Source organism: Giraffa tippelskirchi, chromosome 5 (assembly GCF_054371585.1).
Source record: "Giraffa tippelskirchi isolate mGirTip1 chromosome 5, T2T-mGirTip1v1.2.pri, whole genome shotgun sequence".
Taxonomy (NCBI): Eukaryota; Metazoa; Chordata; class Mammalia; order Artiodactyla; family Giraffidae; genus Giraffa; species Giraffa tippelskirchi.
The window spans coordinates 31,606,728-31,621,968 of NC_137279.1; positions in this window are offsets into that span (position 1 = coordinate 31,606,728).

Below are 15,241 nucleotides of genomic sequence, written 5' to 3' on the forward strand. Positions count from 1 at the left end.
CCAGGCTTTTACTGGGGCCCTTGCTGAAGCTTCCCAGGTGGCACAGTGGTAAAGAATCCACCTACCAATGTAGGAGATGCAGGTTCGATCCCTGGGGTGGGAAGGTCCCCTGGAAGAGGAAATGGCAAGCCACTCTAGTATTCCTGCCTGGAGAATCCCAAGGAGAGAGGAAACTGGTGGGCTTGCAGTCCATAGGGTCGCAAAGAGTCAGACACAACTGAACCACTGAGCACACACACACTGCTGCAGGAGGAGGGAGAGAGAACAAATAACAGGCTCCCTTGCCTGCTCCATAGGGCAGAAGCTTGTTCCTTATATGAGGGGAGCGGAGGGGTATGTCAAGGATTGGGCCAGAGGTGTGGCGTAGGTGGTATCGGTGCAGGGAGCATGCATAGTACCCTGCTTTTGCTCCTAGCTCTTCTAAAGTGGCAGTTGAGTTTTTGGTCTCTTTGTATCTTTTGTCCAGCATTTGCCCTAACTGTGCATGCACATAGTTATTCTTAGTCCCTACAATTTCTTTGTATTTTGTTGCTGGAGGAGAGGTGTGTCCAGGTGTAAGCACTGCAGCCAAGGGTCCCAGGTCCCAGCCTGTCTCAGCACAGCCATTCCCAGAGGCAGCAGGAAAAGCAAAACTTAAGGGGAGGGGCTCATGGGAATGAGAGATCATCAAAACAGATTCAGTTTAGTTCAGTTCAGTCGCTCAGTCCTGTCCGACTCTTTGCAACCCCATGGACTGCAGCACGCCAGGCTTCCCTGTCCTCCTGGAGCTTGCTCAAACTCATCATGCCCATTGAGTAGGTGAAACAGATTAACAATTTACAAATTATCCTAAAGAAAAATGTCCTATTAAGAAAAACTGATGAGCACATGCTATTGAGAAAGATACTAGCTGCAGAGAAGAATGGGATCCATCTCACTGAAATGACAGAATGGTCCCCAGCAAACTCATAGGCTCGGATCCTACAATACACAGAAGATATCATTTATTAAACCCATTACGCTACCGGCCCGAAGTCAGTCACAGCTCAAACATCGCCACATTTATGAAAGACAGTTACAGTCATTTGCAAGATAATTACCATTTTAATCTCAAACCAGCCCGTAGGAGCAAATTGCTTTATAAGTAACCAGGTTTTCGGAATGTCATAATGGAATGCTGTGCAGAGCTCGGAAACAACCAGGGGCTTATTTTGTGATTGGCTACAATTGCGGGGAGGTCTGCTCTGCAGTGGGCTGGGGAGAGATGGGGAGCCCCCCCTCCCGCTCTGTGCCTAAGGGTGGACACAGGGAGCCTCTCGCTTACATCTGTCTGATTCATAGCTCTCTGAATAACACAGAGGGAGGAGGGAGAGAGACAGACAGACAGACACAGGGAGGAAAGAGTGAAAGAAAGGAAAAGAGAGAGAGATGCTGTCGTGAACGCAGAGAGGAGAGAGAGGGGAGGGGAGGGAGGAGGGAGGAGAGCAGACAGGACCCCTAGCTCAGAAGCTGGCCTGAAAACGGAGCCAGATGTGGGGAAGCACTGAGATCCTGGGACTCCAGCAAGAACACTGATAATAAAATAAGTTGCCAAGTTGATAACTTCATTTCCCAGTGCAGGACCATCTCTGAAAAACAGGAAGATCCGACTTCAGCGGATGTAGCCAGGACATTGCAATGAGGAATCCATTTAAGAAAGAAAAAAAAGATCTAAACAAAAAGGGGAAACGCAGGATCTGGGGAGGGCTAAGGAAGGGGTTGTGCTGATCGAGGGGCTTGTGGGAGCCCAGAGTGACTCTGAGGAGTGAGGAGTAGAGCAGATCGGGCTGGATGGTTTGGAAGCTGCTGGCCATGGGGGCACGTCCAGCAGCGCTTTACCTCGGGAGTCTGAGGCGTGACATTCACTGGCAGGACACCTGTCGCTGCAGGCACAGAAGGCTGTGCACAGAACTGAGTCACCACCTGGGGTCCTGGTGGAACATAAAGATGAGAGAGGGCATCCCATCACTGCCTGATCTGGAGATGAAACTGCTGGGAGCCAGCCACCCAATCGTCCCTTTAATTTCCTCTAAAACATTCCCATAAAACATGCCTCCAACCTTGATTACCTTCACCTAACAGCATCTGACATTATCTGGGGACACAGATCAGATCCTAGGAAGGGAGGAGGAAGACACAGCGAGAGATGAGAGGAGGCACCAGGGAGGCAGAACCAAGAGAATAACTTTCTAGAAAGGGCCAGCAGGAGCCTCGTCCAGGAAGCTGAGGATAGAAAAGCAGGCAGTAGGTGTGGCTGCCAAGGGTGACTCTGACCATCACAATTGCAGAGGAGGGGTGGGCAGAGGTGGGAAGCCAGACCAGTTCATAGGGATTGAATACAGATGAGAAGGAGGAAACTGGATCCTGTGAACACATTTCCAGAGGTCTTTGTGTCACAGGAATTGGGGGGTGGGGGTGGAGAAAAGGGCCAAGAATCAGAAGGGATGTACTCTGAAAGCGTCTTTCCTCCTTGAGATGGCAGTGGCTGGACCAGAGAGTGTCTGTGAGAGTAAGGGGTGCAGTGACTCAGGAGGTAGAGGAGGGAAATGAAGCAAACTCATGGTTGGGGTGGGGAGCAGACTAGCTCCAGGGAAGAAGCGGGGGGCTGGCCTGCCTTCGCTGGCAAGAAGCTCCCCTGTTTCACTGTGAGGCTCACCAATGCCCCCACCCTCCCCTCTTCTAGAGATGCTGGACCACAGGTCAGAACAGAGAAAAGAAAAGCACAGGTAACCGCATTCCCAACACTGCATCCAAACGAAACTTTGTTCTGGAATCTCCATGGATGTTCCCCTCCAGCCCCTTTCTCCTCCAACCCACGCCTACCCTGGAGTTTGCTCTTCCTATTCAGGGTACTGGTTCCTCTCCATTCCCACAAGCTGTATCTCATCCTCACCTTGGGCTTCCCCCACCATCACTCACAACCCCTTGGAGCCCCCCTCCCACAACTCCAGATCATTCCATCTCTACTTGGCTTCAGCTCCCAGCACTTACCATATTCATTATCTGTGGTTGATGAACAAATCACCCCAAAACTTAGCTTAAACAACAGTCACTCATAACCTCATGCTCTTCCTGAACCTCCAGCAGCCGAGAGGGGCTGAACTGGGCGCCTCTTCATGTGGTGAGACTGCCGCATGAAGCCCCAACTGAGGCTGGGGTGGGGGAGTCCTGCCTCCAGGAAGGTTTGCTCACAGGGCTGGTTTGGGGGCTTCAGCTGTCCTTCTAGGGCTGGGGGCTCTTGCCCTCCACAGTCTCCCTCACATGGCCTTTCTAAAGGATATCCTAGACCTTTCTTCAAGAAAGAGAGCAAAGCAGCAAGCAGGAGGGCACCGAAGACAGAAGCAATGGTTTTCACAAGCCAATCTCGAAGGTTCTGCATGTGCGCTGTGACACCAACCTCAGATCAGCGAGGAGGGGGATGTCCGGAGGGCTGAGTACTGGAGGTGAGGTCCCAGGGGCCCTGCTTCCTGACTCACAGCGTACGTTTTGATGAAGTCAGCCTTGATCCTACTGGTCCATGGCTCTGCAGAAGCAGAAGCATCCTCATCTGACACCTCCCAAGGTACCTAGCATGGGGTCAGAGGTCAAGTGGAGGTGCAGCAAACAGACGTTGGGGTACAGAGCTTCAGATCCATGTGAGCAAGCATCACATCACAGAGGATGTCCCATGCCCGACGCAGGTGCCAAGGTGACCCACCAGCTGTGGACGCTGTCATGGGATTTTACACATCCCTCCTTCCTTCCCCAAAGCATGTGCTGTTCTCAACGTTACACAGATGCAGTGGAGGGCAGCCAGCAGAGGTCTCCCTCACACACCCAAGGTCGCTGATTGGATTTTCACTTGAGCATTGTTTCCCAACACAGAGAAAGCAGACATGGAGATAATGCTGGGATAATTTAGTGGTAATTCAGTGGCATGCCCCTTTTGCAAAACCTCCATCACCTGCTGTCTTGTATGAAGGGAGACAAAAGACTGGGGTCACCGGATGCGTCCTCTTCCGCTTTCTTCTCTGTGCAAACCTTGCCTCCCCATGGTCCGCGCCCCCACCCCCACCCCCACAGTCCCCTGCAGGTGAGGTTATTGTTAGCTGTTCAGTTTTAATACAAATATGAAAGAGAATCAATGAAAGTGATCTTAGGAGACAACAGATTTCCCATCAGACAATTACAGGAGAATTTTTCATCCCGATTTCTACAATTCAAAATGAAGCTTGGAGATGATTTTTTTTTTATCAGCAGCAAACCCTGAAACTCCAATCTCCCTGTCAGTAATGCGATTCTGGAGGCTGACTTTAGAGGACTCACCAGGGTGGACTTCTTGACATTAATATAGCAATATGTCAAATAAAAGGTCTGTCTAAACGAGTCCCGGCTCCTTTAATATACTGTGATCCCCTCTGAGAGTCAGGAGAGGCTGGGGCAGGCACTGCTTCTGCTGGGGATGCCACATGATTGACAGTCACACATGCCACTTCCCAGGAGTTCATTAAGGAAGAGCAGGAGGAGAGGCAAGTATTTTCAAAACAGAACAAGAGGTAGCTGTCTGGGAGATACGGGACTGCTGATGGGCATTTGCCTACATCCTTGCAAATTGATGCAGGATATGAACTTCGGACCCCTCAGCCTTGACCGTGACCTAGCTCTCATCTGACTGGGAATTCCCCAAATCAGACCACCAGCCCACAGCCCCACTGGGCCCAGCATTTCTTCTCCCAACTTGCCTAGGTCATGCCAACCTCTTGTTGGAGGGGGCAGTTCCTGTATTTCCCACACATCCATCTTGCCCCTGTAAGTTGTCCAGATCCACCATTCACCTAGGATCCCGGCCATTGAGGGAGAACTGTAGATGCTGCCAGCCACCCCTCCCGCTGATGCCTGAGCTTCCAAAATTTGCATCTTTTATTGTTTTACTCCACCTACTCCCTCCCTTCTGAACTTTGGACCCAGCTTCCCCATCTCAACTAATGCCACAGGGTCCATGATACCTGGGCGGGAGGGGGGGTGGCGGCGTGGGGCCGGGATCCAGGAAACCGCTGATTTTGGATCAAATTCTTCACGTGTTTGTCTTTCTACCTGGGATTGGAGTCTCAGGTTCCCAAAGGAGCCGTGGATCCCAGAAAGCAGAACCAGCCATCCACAGAGATCAGCCCAGTTCACTCACTGGGACCTGCATGCTCTGATCCTGTAGATATGAATCCAGACACTGCCTGCTTGGCCAGCGGACAGATGACCCATTGCAACATCCAAGGGGCTCACACTACACAGATCTGCAGCTTTGTTTGAGCAGGACCCGCTCCTGTGAAATGCTGTGCTCCAGCCAATCTGTCCATACCAGGATCTGAGCTACATCCTGGCTCTTGCTTGTGGGACAGGCAGGGGGACGAGCAGGGTCACTGCTGGGAAAGCAAGTAACCTGCTTCCTTGGAGGAACCTCTCCTCCATTCCCTTCCCTCCCCAGCAGGGCTCAGCCAGCCATTCCCCTGCTGGTCCGGGCAATGCCCATAGGGGATGGCCAGTATCTGCAGCATCTCAAGACAGTAGCTGGGTCTCCGCAGGACACTCAGATGGAATGTTCATGCAGCAGGAGACAATGGGTCTTCAGACCTGCCGGTTGATACAGCAAGGGGACCAGTGCTAATCTTCCCATCAAAGGTTCATCTCCAATGCATTCTCTCACACCAAAGAGCAGAAAACTGCTGTGAAGGAACCAACAGCCCACCTGCTACACGCAGGGCCCCTGTTTGGACTCATGTCACGGCAAAAGTGCAGGGGGCAGAGCCTGCATCTGTGACACTCAGGACTGTCCCTCCCCACCCCAATCAGGAGTGGGGCTGTCGACCACACAGATGAGTGAGCAGATTTCACACTTGGAAGGGGCTTGCTCTGTGTGCTCAGATCATCCTGTTCCCTCCCCGAACCTTCAGGTCAGCTCTGTTATCATCGTCCCCCTCTTGAAAAGATGAGGAGACTTAGGCCCAGAAACATTAAGAAACCTACCCAAGGTCACATGGCATTGGTAGATTTGACAGATTAAAATACAGGAAGCCCAGTTAAATTGAAATTTGAGACATATACTGAATAATATTTCTTTAAAAAGTATATCCCCAAATATGTCATGGGACATACTTACACTAAAACATTCCCCATCATTTATCTGCAATTCCAATCTAGCTCGGTGATCTGTCTATTATCCGGTGACCCTGTATGGTAACAAGGGATTTGAACGTGGGCCTGAATCCAAGCTGCGATGCTCTGAGCTCATGTTCTCTCCAGAAGCATCCAAGAAGCTGCAGGGAAGTGGTGAGTCCATCGTAAGAAAGTACAGACCCTGATCCTTGGCTCTGACTGCGAGATCTCCTCTCCTCCACCACCTATGATAAGGGGTTAAGAGGGGAGAGAAAGAGCTGGGTGGAGGGAGGTGGTCATGCACAGGGCTCAGGCTGTAGGAATACATCTCAAGATGAGGCCGGAGAACTGACCTCAGAGTACCCTCTGAGTTCAGGGCTAGAGGAATGAATCTGGAGGGGGAAGTGGGCTTGTGTCTGCTTTGTGTTGCATGTTGTTATTTAGTTGCTAAATCGTGTCCAATTCTTTGCCACCCCATGGACTATAGCCCACAGGTTCCTCTGTCCATGGCGTTTCCCAGGCAAGAATACTGAAGTCGGGTGCCATTTGCTTCTCCAGGGGATCTTCCTGACCCAGGGGTTGAACCCATGTCTCCTGCATTGGCAGATGGCTTCTTTACCATCCAAGAAGCCCTGGGATTTTGTCTGCACCACTTAATTTTGTGCCAAGAAAGCATTTGATGTGCATGCATGTGTGTGTGTATATAAATGTGTGTCTGCATACATGTGCAAGGAACACTTCTTAAAGTGCTCTGGGAAGGCCACCTCTCAGGTGACAATGTCCTCTAGGACAGGTGACTTGTCAGAGTGAGGCACCTAGAGCTCTGTGTGCCTTGAGCTCCAGTAACTCCAGTTGAAAACAAAAAACTGAGACCAGTCCCTATAGCTAAACAGTAACCACATCAGACCTCATTGGCTCCCAGCCCCATAAACTCACTTGTTTAATCGTCAGTTCACTCCTATGTAAAGCGTTCCACACTCCTCTGTGTTGAAGAAACAGGGCTCTTTATTAGCTGCAGTAATAAAAAATGACTTCCGCCTCCCCAGCTCTCCGGAAATGAAATGAGCCCAACCGCATTTTCCTTTTCTGTTAAATTTTCAGTCTCCACTATCTGCAGATCAGCAAAGACATGGTGTGGATAAAAACGTCCAATTAATCAAGGGACTCTAAGAGTCATTAGAATGTTCGGAAGTTCCAGTTGTCTACAACCAGGTTAATTTTTAAAAAGAAGTTTTAAAAAATTGACCACTCTTTGGGAACATTCTGACCCTGAAGCAAGGTTGGGGAGCCATGGACTAGATATTTAGTGCAGCTGTCAGAAAGAGAACTTCTGGAACAATGTGGTTTCTTTTCACCCCAGCTTGGTGATAGCCACCCACTCCCACAGCCCCAGAGAAGGCTCGGTGCAATCCTGCAATGTTTGCTGGGCACTGGATCAGTAATAAGACATGTCCAGGAGTTAATGAGATGGACAAAGGTACAAATCTACTGGGCAAAGGGCAATGCCCAGCCTAGTGATGGTGCAGCGACCTTCAACTTGAATGAGCAGCTTATTTTCTCTTCAATCCAAGTTAAAAGTCCACCTCTTCCAGACTGCAGTCCGCACTGCTCTAACCATCCCTCGACCATCACTCCCTGATCTCTCCCTGATCTCTGACTGCTTCCTCTGATCTCTGAGTGCTACCTCTGATCTCTGAGTTTTCCCCTGCCTTATGAGTGCTCCTCCTGGTCTATGAGTGTGCCCTCCCTGATATATAAGTGCTCCCCCTATTCTATGTGTGCTCCCCCCACTCTATGATGCGCCCCTGCTCCCTAAGTGCTCCTCCTGCTCTATGAGTACTCCCTCTGCTCTCATAGTGCTCCCTCCCCGATTTGTTGGTGCTCCCTGCTCTATGAGTACTCCCTCCCTGATCTCTGAGTACTCCCTTCCCTAATCTGAGTGTTCCTGCTTGCTCTCTGAGTGCTCCCTTTGCTCTCACAATGCTCCCTTTGCTCGCACAGTGCTCCCTCCCCTGATCTCTGGGCATGCTCCTGCTCTATGAGTGCTCCCATGCCCTATGAGTGCTACCCTGCTCTATGAGTGCTCCATCTCTGATTTCTGAGTGCGCTCCCTACTCTATGAGTCCTCTGCCTACCCTCATAGTGCTCCCTCCCCCCATCTCTGAATGCTCCCTCTGATCTCTGAGTGTTCGCCCTGAGTGCTCTGAGGCCTGTATTGGACTTCTTATCTCCATAACTTTAAGAAAATAAATTTTCATTGTTTCAAGGCACTGAGTTTGTATAATGTTACAGCAGCCAGTAGAAACTCATACAGTGCAGAGGTATGCATCAGACCACCCAGAAGGCCACCTGGAAACAGGGGAACCTGTTTGACTTGGAAAACACATCACTGTAAGACCAGGGAAGCTGGAGTGAGGCAGCTTTAATTTTTGCTGAGGATCCCAAACAGCAGCCTTTTAGTACATTTGGAGACAGACACACCGGGTTCTACACCCACCTCAGCCACTTCCTGGCATTGTGATCTGGGCAGAGTTTCTTCACCTCTCTGACAGCTGGTTTCTATAAGCTGAGAACCCTGAAAACACACAAGCAGAGTTACTGGAAGGTGTCTACATAATGTGTATGTCAGTTTGTGTGTCTACTTGACTGGGCCACAGGGTGCCCAGGCACCTGGTCAAGCATAATTCTGAGTCATTTATGAGGGTGTTTCTGGGTGAGATTAACCTTTGAATCACAGACTGAGTAAAACAGATCGTCTTTTCTGCTGGGGTGGGCCTTGTCTAATCAGTCAAAGGCCTGAGTAGCACAAACTGGCTTATCCTCCAGGTAAGAGAGAACTCCCCACATCTGACTGCCTTGTGCTGGGATGTTGGCTTTCTCCTGCTTTTGGACTCAAACTGAAACCTCAGCTGTTCTGGGTCTAGGCCTTTGAACTTGGACTGGAACTACGCTATTGGTCCCCCTGGTATCCAGCTGGCAGAATAGCAGGTCTCAGCCTCTATAATTGTGTGAGACAACTTCCTATAATAAATCCTCTCTCTCTCCACACACATCTCCTATTGTTTCTATTTCCTGAACATGCTGACTAATAAAACGAGTGATGTTTCTGGCTGCATGCCAGGAGCACAGACTTGCCCAGTGGCAGGAGAGGACATTGGGATCTTGACCCTTCACAAGATTCTGTGCTGCACCTACCACCAACCCAGCATGCATGTCCTGCAGGAAAATCCTGAGACAGATGCCCAGCCAGGACATTCAGTGTATGCCCAGCATGAAGGTCAGCATGCTTCCTCCCCCATCACCACAAGAGGTCCAGCCTCCTGGACACCTGAGCTGAGAGAAGGTGCTCCCATGGTTGCAGGCTCAGTGATGTGGTAAGCTGAGAATGCTGAGTTAGGGAGGAAGCTAGGCAGGCAGGCCCCCTCTGGGTTTGCCAGCCAGCCTCCTTCTGTCTTTGAGTGCCTTCCCTGGTGTCGCTTCAACAGTGCTGACCCTTATGCTGGACAAGGGCACAGAAGTTTTGTCCCCAGCATTCCCCTGCCCTGACTCTACATAAACACCCAGGCTAGACAGAGCGTCCTGCCCACTAGCTCCTGCCCAGCCTGCTCTCTCCTCCATAAACTTGCTTTTCTCCCATCCTCCCAGGACCTTCTTGAATCTCTGCTTTTGGTGGCATTTCAAAGCTGACAGGCCAGTGACTAAGGGAGTCCTTAAAAGGAAAAAAAAAAGAAAAGCAACAGAACAATTGTAGTTACACTCCATGGCCACGGGAGACTGGAGGGCCATTCCACAGATGTGTATTAATATATTGGGGAAACAGCACCAAGCAAGACCCCCGCCTGCCCACGCGAAGTGCTTGCCTTGAGCCATATTTTCTTCTGCAACCTTCCATGTGTATTACAGCTTCCCTAGTGGCTCAGATAGTAAAGAATCTGCCTGCAATGCTGGAGACCCGGGTTTGATCCTTGAGTTGAGAAGACCCTCTGGACAAGGAAATGGCAACCCTCTCCAGTATTCTTGCCCGGAGGATTCCATGGACAGAGGAGCTTGGTAGGCTATAGTCTGTGGGGTCTCAAAGAGTCAGACATGAGCTCCTCCTTCCATGTAAGAGGGCAAATTGTAAAAAGACATTGGTGGGAGAGCACAGCTTAGAGATGAACATGGTGCAGACTGTCCCTTCAAGGGGGCTGCCAGCCCTCCTCACGCTTAGCTGGCAGCTCGCAGGCATCCTGTGCTTTGGCAATTTTCAAGGCCACCTGCTCCAGAAAGCCTGTTCAACTGCTCTGATGCTCGCCAGAGGCAAGATCCACACCTGCTGGCTGCCTGGGGTTGACTGGCACGCCCAGACAGGTTTTGTTTGGCTTGTCACCGCAGCCAGACAGCTATTGTGTTTGATTTGGATCCTTCTTGAGTTTTTCTTTCTTCTGAGACCAGGGGGTCCCCATGGCACATTCATCTCAAGCCAATGAGCTCACCTATAGAAACTCTGTTTTGCTCTGCCAGCTTCACCCATCCAAACCTCTTATTGATGTTTGGCTGTGATTTCAACCCTGCAGAAAAGTTGCAAGGATGGTACAAGGAAGTCCCATAGACCCTCTACCCAGAGTCACCAACTGCTCACAGTTTGCACCATTTCCTTTGTCACTGCCTCTCCATTTTCCTAAGGGAAAAACATCATGAAGCCACAGCCCAATTATCAAAATCAGGAGGTTTAATCCTGATGCAATACAGTCATCTAATCCACTGTCCATTTCATCATAGGCCACCTGTGTCCTTCTGTAGCGTCCTGCTCCCCAGGACCTACCCCCACGCATTGTTTCCCTGTCTCTTTAGCTTTTTCCATCTGAAACAGTTCCTTATATTTCTTCCTTCTCCTTGACCTTGAACTTTCTGGGGAGGAAAGGACAGTTACTTTTAGAATGTGCCTCTGTTCCTGTTTATTTGTGCTTTCTCAGGATCAGATCCAGGCTGTGTGTTTTCTCACCTTGCATGGGGTGATGCTGTGTCCTGACCATCAGGCATGAGGTGTCCCGTCTTTGGACAGATCCTTGATCCCTTGGTTAAGGTTATGTCCTCCAAGTCTCTCCCCTGTATAATTATACTTTTTCCTTTTATAATTAATAAATAATTTAATTCTTTGATTCTATAAATATTCCATTCAATGTCAAACTTTCACCCACAGGTTTCAACACCCATGGATGACTTTCTAAATCCTTTATTCTTTATTAAGTAGAATTCTAATATAAGGAGAACTTGCCCTTCTCCCCAGTTTACTTTTTCGTTTAGTTATTTGTATCAGTATGGACTCATTTGTTGTTGTTCAGTTGCTAAGTCATGTCCAACTCTTTGCGACCCCATGGACTGCAGCACACCAGGCTTTACCATCCTTCACTATCTCCCAGAACTTGTTCAAATTCATGTCCATTGAGTTGGTGATGCCATCCAACCATCTCATTCTCTGTTGTCTCCTTCTCCTCCTACCCTAAATCTTTCCCATCATCAGGGTCTTTTCCAATGAGTTGGCTCTTCACATCAGGTAGCCAAAGTATTGGAGATTCAGCATCAGTACTTCCAATGAATATTCAGGATTGATTTCCGTTAGTATTGACTGATTTGATCTCCTTGCTGCCCAGGGGACTCTCAAGGGTTTTACAGCACCGCAACTCAAAAGCATCAATTTTGGGGGATTCAGCCTTCTTTACGGTCCAACTCTCACATCTAAACATGACCATCAGAAAAGCCATAACTTTGATTATACAAGCCTTTATATGTCATAATTCGTGTATCCATTCTCCATGACCGTTTGCGCTATTTCCAGTTTTTATCTATTATAAGTAAAGCAGATATGGACATTCTTGTATATGTATTTTTGGGGATACATGGCATCATTTCTCTTGGGTAAAACCTAGCTGTGTAATTGCTGAGTCGTAAGTGTAAAACTAACTCTATCAAACTCTTTTCCAAGTGTTGACACGACTTTTCTTCCCCGCCAACGTGACGCATGAGTGCTCTATTTGCACCATGTCCTCACCGACACTTGGCATCACCAGCCTTTTTTACTTTAGTTATTCTGGCAGGTATATTGTGGGATCTCTCTTTTTTAAATTGCTGGACATTTAGCCTTTCAAAACTATTTAATATTGCAAAGAAGAACGTCCTGGTACCTATATTTTGCTTTTAAATTTTACTATTTCCCTGCGGTAAACTCCCAGGAGTAGAATTAATTGGTCAAAGGATATAAACTTTCAGGATTTAAATTGCCAACTTATGCTTCCATGAAGAGTGCGTCAGGATTGCTGGCCATTCTGACTTTTATCAGCATTCCGTATGATCATTAAGAAGAAGTGCGGCCAGTTTTTTCACTGCTGTGTTGGAGTATCCTGTGCCCTTAAGAAAGTGTTCCAAAAAAAAAAAAAAACCAAAGTGTTCCGATCAAAGTTTCTGCTGATGAATTGTCACTGAGTCACCACAACCAGGCCAAGCAATGGAGCAGAGCGACCACCTCCAGACGTCCACACAAACCTCCCTGACCCTCTCTCACTAGAGGTGAGGGTGAGACTGTGGCTGGGCCAGCTCTAAGTGGGGTCTCCTGAGCCCCAGGTGACCCTGATTCTCACTTGTGTCCTGATGCCACTGGGGGAGGGTCCAGCAGGTGTGCAGGGACCGTTACCCACAGTGGACATACAGATACTTGGGTTTTCTGTGCAGACAACTCCCAGGAAAGAGCCCACGAATCCAGACGTATGCTTCCTATGACATTCAATGCTGCCATCCTGCTGTGCCTTCGAGCCCCCATCATCTGGACTGGTCTGTGGTTCCCCTCACAAGTGGGCAGTGAGGGGGTACATGGAGGCAGACCAGAGGGACGGTCTGGGTTTGCCTGCCCCATCCCCGCTGCCTTGGCAAGAATGAGGATTAAAGATAAAACACATACTCTGATTTACAATGTTGTGTTAATTTCTGCAGTACAGCAGCATGACTCAGTTATACATATGTATATATATTCTTTTTCACATTCTTTCCATTATGGTTTATCCCAGGATATTGAATACAGATCCCTATGCTATAAAGTGAGTGAGTGAAGTCACTTAGTCGTATCTGACTCTTTGCGACTCCATGGACGGTAGCCTGCCAGGCTCCTCCTCCGTTCATGGGATTTTCCAGGCAAGAATACTGGAATGGTTTCCATTTTCTTCTCCAGAGGATCCTCCCAACCCAGGGATTGAACTCAGGTCCCCCACATTGTGGGCAGACTCTTTACCCTCTGAGCACCAGGGAATCCCCCTATGCTATAAAGCAGAACTATAATTCCAAAAGATAAATGTACCCCTATGTTCACAGCAGCACTGTTTGCAGCAGCCAAGACATGGAAGCAACCTAAATGTCCATCAACGGATGACTGGATAAAGAAGATATGATCCATATATACAACAGAATATTACTCAGCCACTTAAAAAAAAAAATGAATGAAATTATGCCATTTGTAGTAACGTGAATGGACCTAGAGATGATGATACTAAGTAAGGTAAATAAGAAAGAGAAAGACAAATATCATATGATATCATTTATTTCTTCCCGAGTGGCTCAGTGGTAAAGAATCTGCCTGCCAAGCAGAAGACTCAGGTTCAATGCCTGAATCGGAAAGATCCCCTGGAGAAGGAAATGGCAACCCACTCCAGTATTCTTGCCTGGGAAATCCCACAAACAGTAGGAGCCTGGAGGACTACCGTCCACGGGGTCGCAAAGAGTCAGACACAACTGAGCGACTAAACAACAACGAAAACAGATCATTTATATGTGGAATCTAAAATATGATACAAATGAACCTATCTATGAAACAGAGAGAACAGACTTATTGCCAAGAGAGTGGAGTGGTGGGGGAGGGAAGGACTGGGAGCTTGGGATTAACAAATGCAAACAAGTATATATAGGATGGATTTAAAAGCACATATTCTTTGAGTTTATCCATTTCCCATGTCCTTGGAGATTCCCAGCACAGGCACCCCCATTATCCCCAGGAACTGCTCTCTCGCTCCCCAGGGCCAATGTCGCTTCTCATCTGGAGCTCTTTTTCCTTCGGAACCAGGGACCCAGGGAAGCCTGTCTCACCTGGGAAATATCCATCTGACACCCCATCATCTTTTCTTGGTGCAAATCAAGCAGGTCTGGAGTCAATGCTAGCTGCCTCTGGCCATCTCCTCTGGGTAAGTTTGAACCCATGTGGTTGGGGACAGCTCACTCACCCAGCTGACCACGCCCCGGGGAAGGGAGAGGACAGAGGACACGGACCACCCTTGCCAGGTCCTGGCAGGGAGGACTCACTGCTGTCCTACCCACCCCCTAGGCCTCCCAGCTCTGATACCACGTCTTGAGACAAGCTGGAAACTGTCAGCTCAGGACAATCTCTATGGACAGAAAGCTCCTTGCAGACACCCAGGGCTTGGTGGGGAGCTTAAGAAAGTCGGGGTCCAGTTTGTGCCACTCCCATGGGCTGCAGTGGGAAAAGGGTCTAGATGTCCTGGGGAGGCAGAGGCCCAGAGGAGGGGATGGAACATCGAAGTTCTTGCTCATCACTTTCTTCCTCCTTGAAGGAGAAGGTTTGAATCCAGAGATCTCAGCTGGGAGGGGAGGGGAGAAGTCAGGCGGGCTCGTTCTTTCCTCCTATCCCCCAATAAACATCAGCTGGCTTAGGGTCTCTGCAAATCCCAGGCCATTCTGAACAGGAAATGATTAGTTACATAATGCAATATTAAGGCTATAAATCTTCCCACTAGCAGAACCCATAAACCCTGGTTTTTATTATCCACTTACTGCACAGACCCTGGCTGTTCCTTCATTGCAGCACAATTATCCTACAATTACTGTTATATTGTTAAGTAAATAGTCTGCCGGAAGCAGCAATTCCGGGGCTCATAAATATATAAGCAAATACGAAGGGAGGCCCGGGAGCTAAGGGAAGGAGACAGGACGAGGGCACAGGTGCCCAGAGCCCCCAGGGTAGGAACATGACACCATGAGGATGTGCCTGTCCACCTGCAGAGGGGTGGCTGGCGCCAGGGTCATTCTGGCATGAGGTCTTCCCCTTAAGAGTGGCCGC